General features: G+C 40.4%; 1 long non-coding RNA gene across 1 annotated transcript; it reads right to left on the reverse strand.

Annotated features, from left to right (window-relative positions):
* Nucleotides 1-919: 919 nt before the first annotated feature.
* On the reverse strand, nt 920-2,759 carry LOC144428158 (uncharacterized). Its single transcript, XR_013478151.1, has 3 exons — nt 2,130-2,759; nt 1,643-1,751; nt 920-1,365 (listed from the first exon to the last, which is right to left on the reverse strand). It is a non-coding gene; the product is annotated as an uncharacterized LOC144428158 (long non-coding RNA).
* Between the last annotated feature and the right edge of the window lie 4,354 nt (nt 2,760-7,113).

Consider the following 7,113-nt stretch of genomic DNA (forward strand, 5'->3'; position numbering starts at 1 on the left):
CCTATAGAACCAATTTAGAATCTTCTCTTAGCCCAATCTCAAATTGCCAAATCACTAGTGATAACTTGAATACTCTATTTGAAACATTCATAGAAATAATTCGGACAACTATTGATGCTCATGCGCCTTTGAAAGCAGTAAGTTGGAGCGAAGCCAGATTTCTAGCCAAACCTTGGCTCACCAAAGGGATTCATGTTTCTATTAGAAAGAAGCATAAAATGTACAAAACCCACTTCAAAAAAGGTAACGATATTCAACATAGATCATACAAAACTTACAGTAAATTATTAAAAACCCTAATAACTAAAGCAAAAAAATTATATTACTTCGATAAATTTAAACAAACTTGTGGTGATATTAAATCTACTTGGAAGTTGATAGGACACTTGGCCAATATCAAAAAAGAAAGAAAACTTGCAATCAAAGAGCTAAAAACTGAAAATGGGTCGATGGTATGTGATCCAGTCTGCATTGCTAACTATCTCAACAATCATTTTACCTCTATAGGGCCACAACTGTCTGAAAGTATACCTCAGTCTAATGAGTCTTTTTCGACTAATCTCAAAAATCCAGTGAAAGAATCCTTATTTCTTAGACCAGCAACATTCAATGAAATCTTTAGCACTATAGCAATGCTACCGGATGGTAAAGCGGTTGGGTATGACAATATACCAGCTAAATTTTTAAAAAATGCTGCTGATATAGTGTCCCCTATGCTTTGCAAGTTATTTAATGCCTGCATAGACTGCACCATTTTCCCGAATTGCTTGAAAATTGCCAAAGTTACTCCTGTATTCAAAAGTGGGCAAAAAGAATGTGCATCCAACTATCGACCTATTTCAGTTCTTTCGGCCATAACAATAGTATTTGAAAAACTTCTACACACCAGACTTATACAATTTATGGATAACCATAGCATTATAAACAAATCCCAATTCGGTTTCCAAAAAAAGCACTCTACTAATCATGCGATTCTTGACATGGTTTCTTACTTTTATGACGAATTAGATAAAAAAGAGCATATTAGTGCCATATTCCTCGACCTAAAAAAGGCATTCGACACCGTTGATCATAACATATTAGTTAAAAAGATGTGCCACTATGGTATTCGCGGACATGCATCAAAATTATTCCAGAACTACTTGAGCTCACGTCAACAATATGTCAAAATAGGATCACATTGTTCTAAACTTGAAACTGTACAGTGTGGAATTCCACAAGGATCGATAATCGGGCCAGTAATGTTCATACTCTTTGTCAATGATCTCCCTCATGCCACTAACCTACTTGTGAAACTCTTTGCTGATGATACTGGACTATTCGGAAGTTCAGCTTCATCAAATGATTTGGAACTGTACATGAACTCTGAAATGCAAAAAATCACATCTTGGATGGCTAGTAATAAACTTACTATAAATATTGAAAAGTCCAAATCTCTATTAATTAGCCATAATAAAAATGAAAAAAGTAAGCAACCGATTCAGATTTTTATTAATGACATTCCACTCGAGAATGTCAATTCTTATAAGTACCTAGGTATATATAGAGACAATAAGTTGAAATGGGCATCACATATCAACTACATAGCCAGCAAGCTAGCTAGAACAGCGGGAATATTATTTAAATTAAAAACATTTCTTACCACATCAGCTATGCGATTAGTTTATTTTTCCCTATTCCAATCATATCTCCAGTATGGCATTGTTGCATGGGGAAGTGCATCATCCACACTGATTCGCAGACTTGAGGTGCTGCAAAATAAATCAATCCGAGCAATTGGTAACGCACCTCTACACACCAGACTTGATCCTTTGTACCATAGATTTAACATTATAAAACTTCACCATGTCCATGAATTTGAGATACTGAAACTCATGCACCAGTACTTCAACGACAAACTTCCAAAGGCATTTGTAGGGTATTTTACTAAACAGACTGCAGTCCATTCATATCGCACTAGATCTGCCTCGCAAGGTGCCTTATATGTCCCAAGATATACATTATGCTCAACACAAAAATCTATAAAGTATATGGGTGTGAAGTTGTGGAATGATTTACCAGGTACCATAAGATCACTGTCATATCATGGTTTTAAAAGAGACCTGAAAATAAAATATATTGATAATTACCTTTCTGGAAGTTGATCATCTGAAAATTTAATGACCAATTCTAATCTGCTGCCGTTTCTTAACATCTGACTCACGACAGCATGTGATCTTGGCTTGTTATTCTTGACAACGCTGATCCCAGCTCGAGCGATTCAGAGGTGCACGGAGTCCTTATTTTTCAAAATTGCTGCTTGGTTGGCAACGATTATGCCGTTATGTGCCATTGAGGTGTTATATACACCTCAATGTTATGTACATGGTCTAAAAACCTAATTGTACGTTTATTAGAGTTTCATCTACTTTTATTACGATTGGTTTCTCTTTGAATTTGGATTTTTTTCTCTTTCATATATATATATAAAGAAGTTTGTAATAGCTATTTGGTGGTTTTCATGTTTTTCAAATTTGTTATATACACATATTATTCAATTGTTTGATGTCATGTTTTTTATGTTTTGTAAATAATAATGATTAGAAGCATAGGCGTTAACTAAATTTATTTATTAAGCTGAATCAGCATCGTAGGTGTCGCTGCTCGAAGACCTTTCGTGGTCCCTCGCGACTCCTGTCACACATATGAAGTTCTTTTTTTTACTTATTATATATCTTGCCATATTTCCGTGATATATATATATTGATTGTGTTGACGAATAAATGATGATGATTGATTGTATTGCTTCATTCATTCCAATTTTATTGGGAAGGCACATTTACTGTCCCATATTCTACGCGGCTTCATTCTGCTTTTTAAAATTATGTAACTGCTTACCAGAAAGACATACAAATTATTAGAGTCTTCTTAATAAAATTGATTGAGAGGATCGAATACGACTGGGATGTATTTCGATTGAAACAGTGTATTCTTACTTATATAGTAGATACTTATATTTATGATAAATACGTGTTGTTTACGACGTTAGGCTTCAAATATCTCAGCTGTTGAACGAATGCCGCTGGTTGATTAAAATACCCAAACAGAAGCATCGACTGAGGTCCGCGAATAGGTTATGTTGATTAAACCCGTGCAAGTCTGAGATCGGAAGTTAACCACTGTCCTATCTTCCTCAATCTCCTTATCCTCGACCCACAGCCCTATTCTAATCAACCTTCCTATCCTGACCTACCGCTCTATCTCCACTCAACTTTCCTATCCTCGACCCACTGCCCTATCTCCCTCTATCTTCCTATCTTCGACCCGCTTGACATTCTCCCTCAACTTTCCTATCCTCGACCCACCTCCCTATCCCTCGACCCACCTTCCTACCCCCGCCACCCCAACCTTCCTATCCTCGACCCACTGTCCTATCTCCCCCAACCTTCCTATCCTCAACCCTCGGTCCTATCTCCCCCCAACCCTCCTATCCTCGACCCACTGACCTATCTCCCCCCAACCTTCCTATCCTCGACCCACTGTCCTATCTCCCCCAGCCTACCTATCTTCGACCCACTGTCCTATCTCCCCCCAACCTTCCTATCCTCGACCCACTGCCCGACCTCGCTCAACTTACGTATCTTTGACCTATGGCGCTATACTCCTCAGTACATGACCTAACGGCGCCTTAGTCACGACCCGATCGTCAAACTAAACTTTACTCTCTTGCGACCAACTTCAATGCGTTATACTGGTCGAAAATGACAATGAGATGATTCAATCGTACGACGCCAAAACATGACTGATGGCATTCCCAAATGTAGGCTGGAATCTCAATTGGTAGTAAATAACCATAATTAGTAGCTTAAAAAGCCATAATTAGTAGGGTACTGAAGACAACGAGTTTGGAATCACTATCAAACTTTTATCAAGCGCTTGATATCGACATGTCTGGGTTACTTTTCAGAAACTCATATATATTTACGTGCATTGCAAAACAAGAGGAAATAATCTATTATTTACACGCTTGGTCTTTTTCAACAAATGTTCTGCCATATCCTTCTTTAGAATGAAACACCTTAGCATGTCGCTGTTCAGGTCGTGTTATTATTGTGGTAATTCATTCCGAAATCGTGCTAGTTTCAAAATCGGCGTTCTAATCCCAGATTTGTAATGTTCCTGTCCAACTTGGCTTACTTATTAGTAAAACATTTTTACCCTTTGTTACACAGTTGTCCTGCTTGAAAAACACTCGTCTGTTTGTCGTATACTTGACACGATAATCTTCAAGTAGTTCTTATTGCGTCACTCTTGTATTGCTTCATTCATTCCAATTTTATTGGGAAGGCACATTTACTGTCCCATATTCTACGCGGCTTCATTCTGCTTTTTAAAATTATGTAACTGCTTACCAGAAAGACATACAAATTATTAGAGTCTTCTTAATAAAATTGATTGAGAGGATCGAATACGACTGGGATGTATTTCGATTAAAACAGTGTATTCTTACTTATATAGTAGATACTTATATTTATGATAAATACGTGTTGTTTACGACGTTAGGCTTCAAATATCTCAGCTGTTGAACGAATGCCGCTGGTTGATTAAAATACCCAAACAGAAGCATCGACTGAGGTCCGCGAATAGGTTATGTTGATTAAACCCGTGCAAGTCTGAGATCGGAAGTTAACCACTGTCCTATCTTCCTCAATCTCCTTATCCTCGACCCACAGCCCTATTCTAATCAACCCTCCTATCCTGACCTACCGCTCTATCTCCACTCAACTTTCCTATCCTCGACCCACTGCCCTATCTCCCTCTATCTTCCTATCTTCGACCCGCTTGCCATTCTCCCTCAACTTTCCTATCCTCGACCCACCTCCCTATCCCTCGACCCACCTTCCTACCCCCGCCACCCCAACCTTCCTATCCTCGACCCACTGTCCTATCTCCCCCAACCTTCCTATCCTCAACCCTCAGTCCTATCTCCCCCCAACCTTCCTATCCTCGACCCACTGACCTATCTCCCCCCAACCTTCCTATCCTCGACCCACTGTCCTATCTCCCCCAGCCTACCTATCTTCGACCCACTGTCCTATCTCCCCCCAACCTTCCTATCCTCGACCCACTGCCCGACCTCGCTCAACTTACGTATCTTTGACCTATGGCGCTATACTCCTCAGTACATGACCTAACGGCGCCTTAGTCACGACCCGATCGTCAAACTAAACTTTACTCTCTTGCGACCAACTTCAATGCGTTATACTGGTCGAAAATGCCAATGAGATGATTCAATCGTACGACGCCAAAACATGACTGATGGCATTCCCAAATGTAGGCTGGAATCTCAATTGGTAGTAAATAACCATAATTAGTAGCTTAAAAAGCCATAATTAGTAGGCTACTGAAGACAACGAGTTTGGAATCACTATCAAACTTTTATCAAGCGCTTGATATCGACATGTCTGGGTTACATGTCTGGGTTACTTTTCAGAAACTCATGTATATTTACGTGCATTGCAAAACAAGAGGAAATAATCCATTATTTACACGCTTGGTCTTTTTCAACAAATGTTCTGCCATATCCTTCTTTAGAATGAAACACCTTAGCATGTCGCTGTTCAGGTCGTGTTATTATTGTGGTAATTCATTCCGAAATCGTGCTAGTTTCAAAATCGGCGTTCTTATCCCAGATTTGTAATGTTCCTGTCCAACTTGGCTTACTTATTAGTAAAACATTTTTACCCTTTGTTACACAGTTGTCCTGCTTGAAAAACACTCGTCTGTTTGTCGTATACTTGACACGATAATCTTCAAGTAGTTCTTCTTGCGTCACTCTTGTATTGCTTCATTCATTCCAATTTTATTGGGAAGGCACATTTACTGTCCCATATTCTACGCGGCTTCATTCTGCTTTTTGAAATTATGTAACTGCTTACCAGAAAGACATACAAATTATTAGAGTCTTCTTAATAAAATTGATTGAGAGGATCGAATACGACTGGGATGTATTTCGATTGAAACAGTGTATTCTTACTTATATAGTAGATACTTATATTTATGATAAATACGTGTTGTTTACGACGTTAGGCTTCAAATATCTCAGCTGTTGAACGAATGCCGCTGGTTGATTAAAATAACCAAACAGAAGCATCGACTGAGGTCCGCGAATAGGTTACGTTGATTAAACCCGTGCAAGTCTGAGATCGGAAGTTAAGGAAAGTCAACCACTGTCCTATCTTCCTCAACCTCCCTATCCTCGACCCACAACCCTATTTTAATCAACCTTCCCATCCTGACCTACCGCTCTATCTCCACTCAACTTTCCTATCCTCGACTCACTGCCCTATCTCCCTCTATCTTCCTATCCTCGACCCGCTTGCCATTCTTCCTCAACTTTCCTATCCTCGACCCACTGACCTATCTCCCCCAATCTTCCTATCCTCGACCCACTGTCCTATCTCCCCCCAACCTTCCTATCCTCAACCCACTGTCCTATCTTCCCCAAACCTTCCTATCCTCGACCCACTGACCTATCTCCCCCCAACCTTCCTATCTTCGACCCACTGTCCTATCTCCCCCAGCCTACCTATCTTCGACCCACTGTCCTATCTCCCCCCAACCTTCCTATCCTCGACCCACTGCCCGACCTCGCTCAACTTACGTATCTTTGACCTATGGCGCTATACTCCTCAGTACATGACCTAACGGCGCCTTAGTCACGACCCGATCGTCAAACTAAACTTTACTCTCTTTACTCGAGGATAGGAAGGTTTGTGGAAGATAGGACAGTGGGTTGAGGATAGGAAGGTTGGGGGGAGATAGGACAGTGGCTCGAGAATAGGAAGGTTGGGGGGGATAGGAAGGTGGGTCGAGGATAAGAAAGTTGGGGAGAGATAGGACAGTGGGTCGAGGATAGGAAGATTGGGGGAGATAGGTCAGTGGGTCGAGGATAGGAAAGTTGAGGAAGAATGACAAGCGGGTCGAGGATAGGAAGATAGAGGGAGATAGGGCAGTGAGTCGAGGATGGGAAAGTTGAGTGGAGATAGAGCGGTAGGTCAGGATAGGAAGGTTGATTAAAATAGGGTTGTGGGTCGAGGATATGGAGGTTGAGGAAGATAGGACAGTGGTTGA

Source organism: Styela clava, chromosome 10 (genome assembly GCF_964204865.1).
Source record: "Styela clava chromosome 10, kaStyClav1.hap1.2, whole genome shotgun sequence".
Classification (NCBI taxonomy): domain Eukaryota; kingdom Metazoa; phylum Chordata; class Ascidiacea; order Stolidobranchia; family Styelidae; genus Styela; species Styela clava.